Source organism: Triturus cristatus, chromosome 4_2 (assembly GCF_964204655.1).
Source record: "Triturus cristatus chromosome 4_2, aTriCri1.1, whole genome shotgun sequence".
NCBI classification, from domain to species: domain Eukaryota; kingdom Metazoa; phylum Chordata; class Amphibia; order Caudata; family Salamandridae; genus Triturus; species Triturus cristatus.
Window position 1 is genome coordinate 164,936,188 of NC_140586.1, and position 16,200 is coordinate 164,952,387.

At 44.4% G+C, this 16,200-nt stretch overlaps 1 protein-coding gene across 2 annotated transcripts in view; it reads left to right on the forward strand.

Moving 5' to 3' along the window:
* The window catches only part of ACKR5 (atypical chemokine receptor 5), a 75,402-nt gene that overhangs the window by 18,900 nt on the left and 40,302 nt on the right, over window positions 1-16,200 (forward strand). The window contains exon 1 of one of the 2 annotated variants that reach the window (XM_085600964.1): window positions 6,252-7,264. The exons of the other annotated variant lie outside the window; for it this stretch is intronic. The gene's annotated coding sequence lies outside the window, so the exon portion shown is untranslated. Of the gene's footprint in view, window positions 1-6,251; window positions 7,265-16,200 lie in introns of those variants that run through there. 2 annotated transcript variants of the gene reach the window in all.

The window sequence follows — 16,200 nt, forward strand, 5'->3', positions numbered from 1 at the left end:
TGGCTCATCATCACTGTCTGATCCAGTCATCTCAATAGCAGTGGTATCCTGAGTAGACTGTTGATACGCTTTGAAGTGCGATATGTTACGAGTATACTACTTGCCCATGGGCTTTCATCCACTGTGGCATCTTGGCACATTTGGCATCTATTTATCCTGCCTGTGTTTGTTTGACCAGTACCTAGTTGTCTTCAGGAGTCAGCCTTTTGTCTTGGGTTGGTGGCATCTGTGGTTCAATCTGGTGCTCCAGGTTAGTAGTCTTGTCTGGATTTCACACCGAACATTAGGGTTGCTGGACACCGGCTAGTGGCGCTGTGCTGGGTTTTTCAATATGCATGTAGTATTGTGTTCATGCCTGTTGCACTGGTAAGCGCTCTTGTCTTATTTGATGCATGGTTTTGAGTGAGTACATGAGTCTTGCCATTAGCTTGAGGCCAAAGTGGTGGTATTCTTCAGTGTTTGAAGTTTCAGTGTGTGGTGCCTGGAGGAGGGTCCTTGTCAGTCTTCACAACTCCTGGGATGCCCCACGCTACAAAGATTCTGTCCATTGCTGGGATTACTATCTCTTCACTGATTGAAGAAACTTGCTTAGCTGGTGGGAATTGTGAATAAAGATCTTTTACGCAAACGTCCTAGAGTCCGCTGGGAGATCATGACATTCCCATACCACAGGGGTGGTTTTGGGGTCCCTGACTTCCGGATGTACTACCTGGTAGCGCAATGCAGCTACTCTCACTCTTGGTTCCATCCCGTACTTATGCCCTGAGGCGGATATGGTCTTACCCGACACACTGCAGTCCGTCATACCCCTGGGCTAACCGTGTGACCCACTCGACATTCAAACAGTGTCCACGACAAGCTGGGCCTGGCTAAAACTGGTCCGTGTGCTGGGATCACCAGCGCTCGACTCCCCTAACCTTACTCTCCCGAATCCAAGGTGGATTCCAATCACAGGGGAGGGAATTGTACAGCGCACTCTCACACGGTTTGAGATAACCTCCTTTGGAGACCTCTACATAGACGGCCAGATCTTCTCGGCCTCAGACGAAGACAAATTTGAGGGAGCCTCATTCATGGATAAGTTTATACTGGCGCGACTGGGTGCCGCAGCTAGGGCCACACTTCCTGGTTACCCGGTTGAACCAGCTCCTTTCCCCCCCTTGACCACAGTCATAGACAGCGATACTGGGGAACATCTGATTTCTAAACTGTATAGATCTTGCATGGAGATGGTCCCAGTCAAGGATGCTAAAGTCCGGAACGCATGGGAGACTGACCTAGGTCACCAAATAACAGATGACCAATTGGCCGAATGCTGTCGGCAAACTAAGGAAATATCGTTAAATAGCCGCCACAAACTCATTCCTTTTAAGTGTATGCGCCGAATTTACATTACTCCTGTGACATCCCACAGAATAGACCCTGACAGACCACATCACTGCTCAAAATGCAAATCTCCACAGGTGGACTTTGCCCACCTTACATGGACCTGCAGTACAATTAGTTCATACTGGACTGACATACACCAACTATTGGGGGAAATGACAGGCCTGACATTATTACCACTGCTGGAAGTGGCGCTTTTGGGTTATGTTTAAAAGGTCCCCAAGGGGTCCGGAAATTCATAGCGGTTGGGCTACTCCTGGCGAAAAGGGAAATAGCGTTGAAATGGGGGAAGAGGACGGCGCCAACGAGTAAAGACTGGTTAAACAGTATGGCATACTGCAATCTGAACTATGATCTTTACGCCTCCACACTGCCGAGCACATCCCGCCCACGTGCCATTTGGGGCCCGTTCAAACAATTTATAGCAACATCACAGTCTACACCAAACGAACAACTGGACGCTGGCCTGGAACCAGCGGGTATTGGTTAAAAGGGTTCTATCCACGTGCCAGACTTCCTCACACATTACATGACGTTACGATTGGGACTAGTGCCAATTTCTAGCGAGTCCACTTCACAAATGCAGATGTTGAAACCGTAGGAGTAAGTCAGCACGGAATGTACGATTATTTTTTATGTGATCACTCTGTTACTCCTGTTGTATTTCTATATAATGGCTACAAGGCAAGTTATGTACAGGGCAATTTTGATTATTCATAGTCGTGGTACTGGAACTGAATCGTGTTACGATGTAATTCTGAAAATGATAAATAAAGTTAAAAATAAAAAAATAATGATCTTTTACCACAAGCAGAAATTTTCCTGACTGAAGAGGTTCAAAGAAGTCAATTGCGAGGCTGGAGATCCAGGAGATGGGACATTTGGAGAGATGGATGCTGTCTCCGCGACAGACCATTTGGCACTGATGACACAACTGCAGCCCATCTTGGATCATTTGATCCATTTGGGGGAACCATGCTCGGTCACATAGTGCTCTCTTGGTTACCACAATCCCTTTGTGTCAAAATGCCTTCTAAGAGCAATGCGGATCTCAGTTATTGTATTTTGCAGTAGAATCCCACGTGAAGTTACAGTGAACTCACTGTATATATGCAAGAAGAGATATCATTATTTGGTATCTACACCTATTGGTAGGCATTCATTTTTATTGTGCTGCCGTATTTAATTTTGTGTCCTTTGTTCGACCACCACCAAGGTGGGGTCAGTTTCAGTGGGTTTTGCAATAGCCCGAAGAGACATGCTTTGGGGTGCTGCGTGGTTTTGCAACAAAGTTAATGTGTTTTTCTGCTGATGAGGTGTTTTTTCTCATTGTGGTTGGAGGGTGTCAACACAAGTAGTCTGCAGGGCTGCTGTCTGTTCCCAGCTTGAGTGGGATGGTGTATGTGTATTCTTCCTGGCAGGTGTCCCATCATTCAATTCACTGAAGCATTTTGGCTATTAGATTTCCAAATATTGCTAAAATTGCCTGATGGCCTGAGATTATGATAAACCTTTTCCCATAAATGAAAATGTGGTAGTGTTCGCACACCTACACTACTGCCAGGCTCTCTTCCTCTGCTTGTGAGTATTCCTTCTCAATGCCAGAGAGACTGCTGCTGGTGTAGGATATAACTTGGCCAGGTCCGGTCCTGTTCCTTTGTCTTAGAATGTGTATCCATACCATTTTTAGTGGTCTGTGAGAAATCAACGTGTTGCAGAATTCTGTGTTAGGTTTGCATGTAGTAGAGCTTGACAAAATTGCGCTAGAGCTTCGCTATGTTCGTCGCAAAGCCTCCAAATACGAGGGTGCCATCATTGTAGTTCAGAGCATTGATGATGTGGCTAATCGTTATCCTGATGTGTTCTTGGAACATCTCTGGTGCTGATAATTTTCCAAAGCTTACTCTTTTGTTTAAGAGCAGACCAATATGCATGGTTTTGTGATGTATTGTAATCTGTGTGATACTTGTATTGGTGGCAACCTTTGGTGAGGTCCAATTTAGAGAATACTGTGGCCCCATAGAGGAGTGTGATCATGCCTGTTAAAGAGATTCTGGTTGTTATTCTCAAAAGGCAGTGTTGGGTATTCTCATGTCAACGCAAAGGCATACCTTGACATCTTTGTTGTGTTCGGGCATGATCACTAGTGGTTATTCACATAAATCAAGTGTGCATTTCTGATAAACATGGGAAGCTTTACAGGCCACACTAAGGCTCTAAGAGCTTCTCGCTGGTCACAGAGCATCCCTTGCTTTATCATTGGATGGGGCTCGTCGTTGGTCCGGCGCTGCAATGCCCAATGGGCCTCTGAAATGGGCTCTTTTCCGGAGATCTTTACCACTACTGTTTGCATGGCTGAGAGTGTTCAGTCAACAAACATATGCCCTCTCGAGTTCTCCGGGGTTATTCCCTTGGATCCAGCCCTCAAGAGTTTTCAGTGATACCAGCTGCTAGTAGTTCTTGCAGTTCCTGATCTGTTGTTGTTTGTACATAAAATGGCACTCTCCTGTAGTGATGAGTCACCTGTTTGATGTCCTTGTTTCTCTGCAAGTCTACTTTCAAGTCTCATTTTTCCTAGCTTTGTGAATAGTTTGGGGTGTCATTCTACCATGGGAGGATCTTTGTCCACCATGTAGAGTATGCAGTTAGTTTTAGTTGTTCAGCCATGGGCAGGCTGAGAAGGCGATCAGCCAAGATAGATACATTCATCATGTGTAGCTCAGCCTCAAAGGAATGATCTTTGTGAAGAAGTGTCGCCTTGAATTTGCTATGGCATATTAGTGGTTCTTTGGCCTTCCACATGTATAACCGAAAAACAGTTTGCTTTAGCCTTGACCTGGGGTTATCTTCTTGTACTTAGCAGCACAGACATCATTTAAAGAAGCACCAGTATCTAGGACAAAACAAATGGAGTGACTCCCAATCAGGCAATTTAAACAGGCAATTTTGTTTTTTGTACTTTATTTGTCAGACACCACAAATAGATATTCATCATTCCCTTGTAATATAACAGTGAGCTTCTGTATGAGTCTCTGGATGGTGATCTCTGTGATTGCGATGCTGCATTTGGCATTGTGAGACCTGTCTCTTATGGCCCTTGCATAAAGCCTCCTTGTGGCGATGTGTGCTTTTTGTTGAATTCCTTAATTGGATCCTAAGTGCATTCTCTGAAAGGGATTGCCTTTACCACATTATTAACATTCCTGCCTCATTGCATGCTACGGGCCATGATGAGGGTATGACTGCCCACATCTTTTTGTTTGAACTGTGATTTCTTCCTTTGCAACCATGACTGTCTTTTGATCTGGATTGTTGGGTATGTCCCTTATGATGTTTTTTTGGTAGGTGAGTTTGTAACCAAAATGCTTATTTGTACTCCTCTACTTTACCCGCTTTAATTGTTTTTGTTAAATCTTCCACTTTATCATTGATATCTGTCATTTCCTTGATTTCTTTTTTTAGTAGCTTTTTATTAATAGTCACCAACTGAGTGATTCTGACTGACATCTTTCAATAATTATGAAATCACAAAGGTATCCTTTGAACAACACTATGCAACCTACCATGTATATTGCCTAACCAGAGTCTCCAACTTTATCACTCAATCACATTCATTACATACAAAATAGGAGAATATATCTGTTTACCCAAGGCTAATGTTATGTACAAGACTAATACCAGAAGATTAAAAATATTTTATTCATCATACGATACACAATCACGGAAGCAGATCTACACAATTAAGAACAATGTGTCATGAAATATAAAAAACAATACAAATTACATAAATTCAATAAGAGAACACAATAAAAAATATCAAACAACATGAATTTAAAATACATGTACAAATAATAGACCGAAAACTTTGTCTTAAACTGATCACATCCGTAAGACTTGTTCCTCAGTAGCTGAGACTGGGTGCTATGCTTTATGGGCACTCGAAAGTCTCAGTGATAATTTCGGATTGTGTTCCTACCAATTCAGGCGCCGACGCGTTTTGATGGGAAAATTATAATACCATCTTTATCAAGACCAACGTTATCTGACTCTCACAAGCTGATAAAAACAGGAACAATTAAAATCACCTCATTTATAATAGAGGTTTGAGGGGATATGTGAACATCTTGAGCACCAGATTATTAATATGTCTGGGCTTCAGGGGCAAACACCTCCTGTTATCAACATAGCAGGTCCGTAGATCGACCATAGGATGTATCTTTCTCAGATCTCCAAGCACCCCAAAGCGAAGAAATAGTGTGGAAATCCTGTCGATAGTAGAAGATATGCTCCTCACGTTCGTGGCACCAAAATTCTGTGGAGAATGTCCTCAAGTTTAGCCTTTTGTTGGTAAATTATTGCTTCTATAATTCTGTATTCCTTTTATGATGGAAGATGTGAGGGTCAAAATGCTTCTTACAGCGATCCTATGGTAATAAGGATTTGCTGGCGGGCGGCATCCTCACGACCTCCGTTACGGTGACTGTCAATAATTAGCAGTCTGATGGCATCTTCATCAGAAGTTGCTGAATTTGCAGTGTTGAACTAGTTGACAGAGGTGGGTGATGAATTCATTCATAGGTTCCCCTTTCTTCTGCGGTGCAAGGTTGAACATGTACCATTCATAGTCCACAATCCTCTTGGGCAAAAATTTCACTTTTAATGTGTCTCGCCTTTTTTGGTACATTGCAGATTGAGCAGGCGATAGGCCCTTATGTATCTCATAAATGTCTTTGCCTATTAGGTTCTTCATTGTCAGCAACATTTGATTCTTGTCTTTTTCTAGAATGCCTCAATGAAGTCATCAAAATTATCTAACCATTCTATCTATGTGGAGGAGATCAAGTCAATGAATGAAGCACTAAAGATGACCACTCATTGGCTAACAAGTAATCAGCTTAAACTAAATGTGCAAAAACAGAATTCTTACTAATTAAGCCCACAAAATCTCTACAGAAATAAAGGAATGGACCAAACTGATCACCGCGCCTAACTACACCCTAGTCTTAGTGGACTCAGCCAAATCACTAGGAATCACACTGGATGAGAACCTGAACATGCAAACCCACATCAACTTGTTGGCTAAAAACTTCCGGTTCCACCTGAGTTGTCTTGGAAAACTGAAACCATTACTAGAAACATCAGACCTCAAAATGCTAGTCCAGGCTTTGGTCATCGCGAGGACCGGATACGGATGTACTACTCTACCTGGCCTGCCCAAGATCTCAACAGCTCTGCTAAAAGCCTGTCTCAGTGCAGCCGCAAGACTCATAACTGGCACTAGACAATGTGATCACATCTCTCCGCACTTAAAAGCTCTGACCGAGCTGCCATACAAAGCCAGAATACAACTCAAACTGGCATGTATAACTCATAAGGCACTACACTGAAAAACACTGGCGTATCTAGCTCAGAAAAAGGTGATATCTGGAGGAGGCAGGTACTCCCGGGTTGCAAAAGATCTTGTGCTGAAACCACCATTCTTCCAGAAGAAGAAAACATACATCAGAGCTTTCTCAGGTGTCGCACCCAGAATCTGGAACTCCCTACCCCCAAACATTAGAAGAATACCGTCCTTGTCAAAATTCAAGGAGGAAGCTAAGGTCTTACTAAAGGGTAAATTCCTTCCATAACTCACTACGTAGGAATCACCTAATCGTCTGACTATTGATCATCATCCAGCCCCTACGGATTTAGAATCAGAGGGCCCCTCAAGACTTCCTTAATGAAGCGCATTGGGATCCAGAAAACTTCTTCCAAGGTCCCCTATCACGTTAAGCAACTGAGGCAAATGCTCTGCTAAACTTTGAATTCGGAGTCCTTTGATGGTAAAAAGAAAAAGAAAATTTGTAATTTGACATATTCTTTCAGTCTCAGATAAGTAAGTGCTTATTCTTTTCCTGTCCACTGTTTTGTATTGTTCTTCACTCGTAAGTTTATTATGATGCTTGCTATTGTCGCAATCGGGACCGCTTCATCTTTGTTAAGTTCTCTGACATCCTAACGGGTCACGTTCGTGCTATATAAAACACGAAATAAATAAATCTATTTTCGCCACAGGCAGGGACTACGGGGAGCTGACAGGAGTCCAAGGTAGGAAGCTGACCCCTTCCTTGATTCTCTGTTGGTAGGCATGTTTCTTTTTGTCGGGGTATCCCTTTTTTTTCTCTTCTTTTATTTTTATGTGTTTGTTTGTTTATTCATATAGTTTATGTAATTTGATGCAGATTTGTATTCATTAAGGTCTTTTTGGTGTCTTGCTTGATGTTTGTGTGACTGCCTGATTTCAGTATGGCTGTTTAACAGATGTTATGTTATGTGTATTTGTAAAGCGCACTATCACCCGCAAGGGTATCCCGGCACTGAGCAGATGTGTGTGCCTAGCCCTGCCTATGGTAGGTTGGTTAATTGAAAAGTCAGCCTATCTGCTTCTTGCGGAACTAAAGAGAGGAGGAGGCTCTGATGTGGATTGGAAGGCAGTTACATGCTTTAGGAGTGATGTAAGAGAACCAGATATTGAGGAGAGCCTCTGAGGACTGCTGGGGGTCAGGGTGTTATTGTTCCCCTCATCCTCACCATTGATGACCTCTCTGTAATCATTTGCTTCTCACTGTGTAGGGTGATCTCATTCTGGACTCTGGGGGTCGTTTCCCAGCCCGAGGGCTTTCTATAAGATCCTCTTTCTTTGCTGAGGCCACCAAGCTGATCTGCCTGTCCTTGCACATGACCCTCAAGTCGTTGATTCTGAGGGTGGACACGGTGGCCAAGATGATCGCCATGTTTCTTAGCCCTTCTTGCAACTTGTAGAAACTTTTCAAAAACGCTGGCAAACTTTTCATAACATTTCTCAAAACTTTTTTAAAGTTTACATACTTTCAAAAGCTGTACTTAGGAGAATCCAGAACTTGACGGCAACTTGGTTAGAAAATCACAAGAACTTATCCTTAGGTGTAAACTTGGTGGAATTTTGGCAGTTTTAAAAAAAGCATGGTACTGCCAAACACAAGTTCTGGATCCCACTGCTAGCCACCATGGTGAGAAAGCGCTTTATTACATGGTGTGCTTGTGGGACCTCACCATAACTCTAGTCTAGTCAGACTTGTTTGTAAAACCTATTGTCACTGGTCTACTGGTCTGTCACAGCAAAACCAGCAGTTCCCTTTAACTGAGGCTATTTTCCATCTTGAGTGAACAAGCTGCACTCTGATAACTCTCCTGAATCCAGCAGACTTGGGTGCAACCTCGGCTGCGCATCAGCAGTCTGTGGCAATCTAGCGTTTGTGGCTACCAACTTGCCGAAGCAGGCTTCTCCTGGAGCTTAACACAGTCGCGGCTGCTCCTGCGAATCAGTAGTGGGGTGGGGGGGGGGGAATCGGGGGGAGATGGAAGGAGGGGCAGAGGGGGGAAAAATACCTTGAAACAAACACATACCTGCCGGCCGCCGCCTCTCTTCCGTCCTGTTCCTGGCTTATGTTGGAACAGGAAGCAGGATAGGCTCCCCTAATCCAATCACCACAATGCAATGCAGTGTTGTGGTTGCTCAGATGGGGAATGGAAGCCTTGGCATGTTCTCCACCCAGGCTGTAATGCATCCTGCATGGAGAACATGCAAAGTGCTGGCCAGACATTCATGCGCACTTAGGAGGGTGTCACCACTCCTCCTCCCTACGCAGCCCAGCCCCGTCCCAACCCACAAAACTGCCCAGCACCGAAAAAATTGCATTGAGGTATTATCATCTTATTTTTCCTTTTTTACCTTGTTGAAGGGCAGTGGGGCGACGCTCCTCCGCCTTAGCCCCAGGCTTAACAATAAGTCACCTTGGACTCTTGGAGTCACCTCTTATGTCTGGAGCTCAGGTACGTCTTTTGCTTGAGCAAAGCACCAAAGGCACAGCCTCTCTTTGCTAGTCTAAAATCAGCAGGTGCAGTCCAGTCTGGGTGCAGCCTCTCTTAGCCTGGTCATGGGAACAGCTGGGCTGTCCTCCTTCAGTCATCTCTCCAGTGCAGACGTGATCTGAGTGGCTTGGGTGCTATTTTTAAGCCCACAACTTTCCCTCAGAGGATGCAGTGACTACTTGCCATTGGCCTACCAGGTCCCTCCCGCCTGATGATGACTTCTTGCAAAGTGTGGCATTTAGCTATCCCAAAATGCAATATTCAGCCTACTCTCAGGGTGGCAGTACCCCTCTCTCAATGTGTAGAGTCTGGTATCCCACCTAAAGGTCTGGCTATTTGAGAGCTAAACACCCACATCTAACCTGGTTTGGCAACTGTTTCCCCCTCTCTGTCCCCAATGCCAAGCTCTCTACTAGCACAAAAGAGCAGCCTCTTTTGAAGTTTAACCATCATTTGCCCTTCAAAGGTGGCTTCCAGGTGAAGCTTGCCTTTTGAGCTCACACCCTGTTTGGCCTTCCTGCTGTTGAGAGCTAACATCTCTTCCAATGGCAATCCCATTTTTGTTCCCTCCCGGGAGTTTATCACACCTCCCCACAGGAGGGCAGGAGGCTGCCTAGTGGCAAGCAACCGTAAATGATCACTGGAAAGCTTTGGGCAACCGAGTGGCAACTTTCTAAAGTTGCCATTTACTTAAAAGTTGCATTAAATTCGACTTAGGCATCAAGTCAGGTTTAATGCAACAATTCTTTTGATACCTTGAAGTACCAACTTTACTGGTCCCATTCGGAAGTTAGCATAGCTCAGTGGTTAGTATGTAACCCTGTACTCACCAAGGGAACTACTAGCCTTTTTACAGCAAAAACAACAATTTGTGTTTTTACTGTTAGAACAGCGGCGGCCGGCGCATGTAGGTGTGGCAGAGAGGCGCAGGGGGGTGGGAGTCGACGGAGGACGGATACGGTAAAATTACATAAATAAATAAAACCTATTCTGTCGTCTGTCGACTTCTCCGCCCAGCTCTACCGCCCTACTGCGCTTACCTGCACCGACGCAACTGTGTAAAAATATGCAAAAACAAATGTTCTACTTTTTAATATACTGCACTCTCCTTTATGGCTCTATAGGCCTGCCTTAAAGGATGACTTACTCACATTAACAATGTGAATAGGTTTCGCCTATGCGAGATCTATTGGCTTTGTCAATTTGCCCATTTTAAGCTTTTTTGTGATTAACAAAAGAAGTTCCTGACAGCGCATGCGCCATCTCAGGATATACCTAAAAATAGCAGTACTTAGGACTCATCGAAAGAGAAATAAGTCATAAAAAATGTAACACATGCCTGTAGTGTAAATGAGATTTTTGTAGCCATTTACATGTTTAGACGTGCTTCAATACTTACACAATAATGTGAAAATCAGAAGTACAGGTTGAATTAGTGTAGAAAATTAAGAAAGTAATAAAAGCCAAATACTTAAATAAGCAAATCTGGTACATAATGATTTTGCTCTACTGGTCCTTCATGAAGTGGAAAACAAATAGAAAATATCTTAAATAGAAAACCCATGTGCTAGTACAAATGTGCACTTTTCCAAATGACGTAGACTACACAGGTCCTGGCACAGTTTTTCACCAGCAATTGCATTCCTTAATAATTGCAATAAGGGAAACTGCTGCAAGGGGCAAGTGCAAAAACACCAATTTATATCAATTATTTGGTCCAAATGTCAATGCAGAATTCCTCCACTATAATCTTTGTAATCTGGCTTACTTATTATAACATTTTACGTTTGACACAGCCATTAAACTTTTTTTTTCTTGATGCGCAAGCCATGAACAAGTAGTTCCCGCACATTGTCCATAGGGCAATTAAATTAGTTTACCTAATTATTTGTTGACAGGGTATGATCTTATACAACTCTCCTAGAGTCAAGACACCATGCAGTTGGTGGCTGGGCACTTCACGAACGACATAGCATAGTAAAACAAAGTGGTTAACTGTGGCCTTGAAAATAAACTAGATAATTGCTACCCTAACAACCACACCTAAAAAAACATTAGGGGGCCGATTATGATGATGGTGGGACCGCCATTGGAACCATGATATCCGCCCACCATATTACCATGGCGGGCGGATAGGTGGCGGTCAGACAGACCAACCGCCACGCATCCGACAGGCTCCTTGAACCCCCGGTGCGTCAGAGGGGAATCATATCCCTACAACGGTGGCGTGTGAGTACGGATTATGATGTCCTTTCTGCCCACCTTTTCATGGCGGTTAACCCGCCTTGAAAAAGCAGGCAGAAAGGGACTTGGGGCCCCCCTTCCCTCCTGGCCCTAAGCTGTGGGTTTTTATCCCTGCACCATGTGGACATGTAGTGCAGGGATATGTCAGGTGTCCCCATTGCGGCGGGTGCTGCAGCCAGCAGCACCCACCGCAATACAAAAGAATATGTAAATATGCAAAGGGTCTTTAAAGACGTGTAAAAAACTCGAGTGTGCCAGAGATAAGACTCCAGACACTGCCCAGCCCAGCCCACAGCCGCTCAAGCTGCAGCAGCCTGGGCTGAGGCCCACGACGAGGTGGGGGGGGGGGCAGGGGAGGGGGCTGAAGGCCTTTCAGCCCTATGGGCGTTGCGCGCCTGATTGGGACTTATAAGTAAGTTAACCTATGCCAATTGTGAGGTAACCAATCAAACATACACATTTTAAGGGTCAGAGCACTGGCACTGAGGTATGTTAGCAGGCCTCGGTGCACATTCAGAGTAGAATAACCAGCAGTATCAGTCCAAAACTTTAGGAGTGATCATGCAAAAACAGGCATTTCCTTACATTTATTATTTTCCTTACTACTACATGAGAATGACATATGGCAGAGGTCCACCATGTGCGATCTGCTCCAGGTCGCTTTCCCCAACTGCCCATTTGTCTTTGTCCCTTTGGTTCTTGTGTTTTCTCGCCCCACAGAAAGTGGTGTTGTGTGTCCTACTGGAGTGCTTCCCTCTCCTGTCCTCGAGGTCATGTGGTGCACAGCCTAACATGACACGATTGTGACATCATTCCCTGGACAGGCCATTTAAAGTTTAAGTGGAATTCTGAGCCTCTCCCCCAGCGAACTAATGCATCCGTTTGAGGGATATATGTACAGCTTTAAGTCGCATGTTTGCATTCTGGGCGAGCTCAAGCAGCATCTCATCCTTTTCAGGTCGATAAAACCAGATATCAGCTCATGGAGATCAGTCAGTTTGCACATTCTGCTACATAAATGTACTATCTATGGAAACATTACATTGCTTGCCTACAAGTGGATATTGTCAGGAATTACCGTGCATCTTTCCACAGATACGAAGTCTGTCTGGTTTTCTGTCGTGTTAAAGGTGTCATGGGTGCTGATGTGTCTCTGACGCAGCACCAGTGCTTAATTTGTAAAAAATTAAGTGCCAGGGCTCTCACCAGGAGGTCACTGCAGCCTGCAGCACACATTACCTTGTCATGCCGCCAATGCTAGTAACAACATAGCTACCAGTAGCGGTCCGTAGAGGGAGTTCCGTGGGGCGGTGAGGCGGGGCTGGGGAGGGGCAGGGTGGGGGAATGTAAACAACGGAATATGGATGAACAGAGGTGCAGCACGCACAACTAAATTCGTTTTATTTATTTAAATGTGTACTTACCTCTGTTCATCCATATTCCGTTGTTTACATTCCCCCACCCTGCCCCTCCCCCGCTCCGCCTCACCGCCCCACGACCTACTAACCATCACACTCCTACAAGTGTGACAATTTTTACTATTTCACTTCCCCGTAGCTATAAGAATAGCCTGGGAGGCAGGTAGTAGTCATGTTTAATGTATATTGAATTCATAATTAACTTTTGTTGCGATCATCTCTGAATTAGCCAGATAGCGCCACCCCGTGGCAGACTGCACAAAAGCCCCAGTTAACAATTAAGTGCTGGTGCGAGCACCGGAAACCACCGGCTCAAATTAAGCACTGCGCAGCACGTGTTCACCACATTCTCCAGGTTCCATAGAGATGATTTGGCCTTAGACATAGAAAATAGGAGATCCGAATTCTAGTCTCGCCTTAAACAATCCAACAAAAAAATGTGTAAGCCTCATATAATCACTATCACCCTCTGCCTCGGTTCATTTTCCTGAAAAAAAGTGGGGGCGCATGGAAACCCTTCAGTACCATTCGGCCTGGTGGCATTGCAGGCGCGTGGCCAGCCGCTCAACTGGCGAACCGTCACCCGTCACCCGCCATGACCTACATGTCTTCTGACGTTTAAATCCGAGCAAGGCCACATAATCCGTCTGAAATCCGTAACGTAAATAGAAATAAATTGGGCAAGAGTTCATCTATTTTTTATACCGCTTAAAAACGGCACCAGAATGCAAACGCTATACACCTTTTTTTACATTTTAAATAATGATCATAATCTCACTCGCATCCTTTCCTTTCCAGTGCATAACATCAAACTCACTTTTTCCTGCTATCTTTTTTTTCCCAGGGCTGTTAAATGGTGACTCTAGGAAAGTGGATTTTTTTCCACGAGAGTCAGTATGTATTTAAAACTGAGAGCTGCGCCTAAAAAAACAAGGATAACAAAAGAAGTCCAACCCGTGCTGAAATGAGAATCCGGAGGCGAAGAGGCGGGATCAGAAAACAAACCTCCCCTTCGATGACAGACAGGCCCGGCATGGGAAAGGAAGCCATGATGGATGCTGTTCACTGATAAGAACTTTGCACAAGAATTGCTACCTCTGACTATAATGACACTGCTGCCTGGGAGGAATGATTTCTAATCCACTTTATGGGGTATAAATTAGGCCTGTAGTTAGGGCCAGTTGTTTTTGGGGAGCCTGCCCCAAAGAATATATACGTCATAAATGGGCCTGGAGTGGATGTGGTTGGTTCTTCGACAGTAGCTTTTACAATGAGGAATAATAGATACAGTTAGATTTGAAAGGACGCAATGCATTTTGCAATATTTTTTAAAAAAAAGCATTTTACCTTGATAGCTCTTTCTGATAAGTAGTATTAAATGGTGCTAAAAGAACATGGGGCATTTTTCAGTAAATACGTGTCACATGCTTGTTTGAAAGCACTCCTGTTATGTTATGTTAAAATTATTTAGAAAGCGCACGTACACCGGTTGGTTTCTTGGCGCTGTCTATAGAGGTGACCAGAGTGCTGGACGGTTAATCAGATGTCCGGGTAAACCGCCATGTTTGAGGTTAATCATATGCCTCGGTAAACAGCAATGTTTGAGGTTAATCATATGCCTGGGTAAACAGCCATGTTTGAGGTTAATCATATGCCTGGGTAAACAGCAGTGCTTAATTTGAGCAGGTGCTTTCCGGTGCTCAGCACCGGCACCTAATCCTCAGCACCGGTGCTTATAGCACCAGTTAGGACACACTCTTTTGGAAGGCAGGTGATTATCCACAGAATCACAGGATGTTGAGCCACGCAGAGACTCGAACCCGGTTCCCTAGCTCCAAAATCAGCAGCTGTAGCCATTAGCCCAAGTCCTCTCCAGAAAAATGAGTGCCTGGGCTCTGTTCAGGAGGCAGTTTTCCCCAGCACGTTTCTCCTGCTAGCGCTGCCTCCTGAGGAGAGCCCCGGCACTTTTTATTTTACAAGTTAACCACTGGTAAACAGCCATGTTTTGAGGAGTTTCTTGAATCTCAGGAGATCTGTACAGGATCTGATGTCAAGGGGCAGGGCATTCCAAAACCAAGGAGCCAGTACCGCAAATCTGCTGCCACCTAACCGCTTTGATTTATAGTACGGGGTGACCAGTAAATTCGTGTGGGCTGATCACAGATTACGGGTGGGTATGCATCTCTGAATGATATTGGAGATGAATTCTGGGTACGTGCCATGCAACGATTTGAAAGGTGCAGCATTGGAATATGTGGAGACAATGTGGCTTCTTCATGAGAGGGGAAGCATGTTGCCATTTAGGCTGATGAAAAATCATTCTTGCAGCTTGGTTCTGCACGAGTTGCAGCCCCTTTATCAGGTAAAATGGCAGGCCGAAGTATAGGGAGTTAGCATTATCTATGTGGGATATGACCAGGGCTAGAACTACCTGCACCAGGGTTTCCCTAGTGAGAAGTCTGCTTATTTTCCATAGATGAAAAAAACAGGTAGAAACTACAGTTCCAATCTGAGACTTCATAGATAAGTCACAGTTGATTGTGACTCCAAGGTTCTTATCTGAGGAGGATGGAGTAGGGGGAGAGCCCAGCTCAGCTGGCCAGAAGTGTGGGCTCCAGGGATTGCAGATGCCACCTATCAGGATCAGCTCGGTTTTATCTGGATTCAATTTTTAATGGTTGCTGTTCATCCAGTTACAGATATGCAGCATGGTGTAGTGAAATTCGGATATAGAGTCGGGCATATTGTCGATGGAAAATATTAATTGCAAGTCGTCTGCATAATTAAATGTGCTCACATTTCTTTCTCTTAAGGACAGTATAAGAGGAAGTAGGTACAAGTTATACAGGTGCGGGGATAATGAAGAGCCCTGGGGTACACCGCACGCAATCTTCATATTAGGTGCAGTAAAGTGAGAGAGGCGAACAGACGCGAAATGGTCCTCCAAAAAGGATGTGATCCAGCTGAGATCCTGGGCAATAAAATTGATGACAGATGAATCGAATATAAAAGCAATTATACATGGAGGTTGTATATTCCTTATCAAGCACCTTGGTGAAATCTGTGGTACCTGCTGCATTTCTATTTCTATTTTAATAACAACCATTGATAATAATTTAATGTGTTTTAAGGCAATTTTAAATATATTGCAACACAACAAAATGATGTACAGGGTGCTAAAACTTTTCAAACACTCACGCCCAGTCAGTGATCTGTCTTTTGCTCACTATGCCACCCCAGTTTGGACCCAGCCATATGC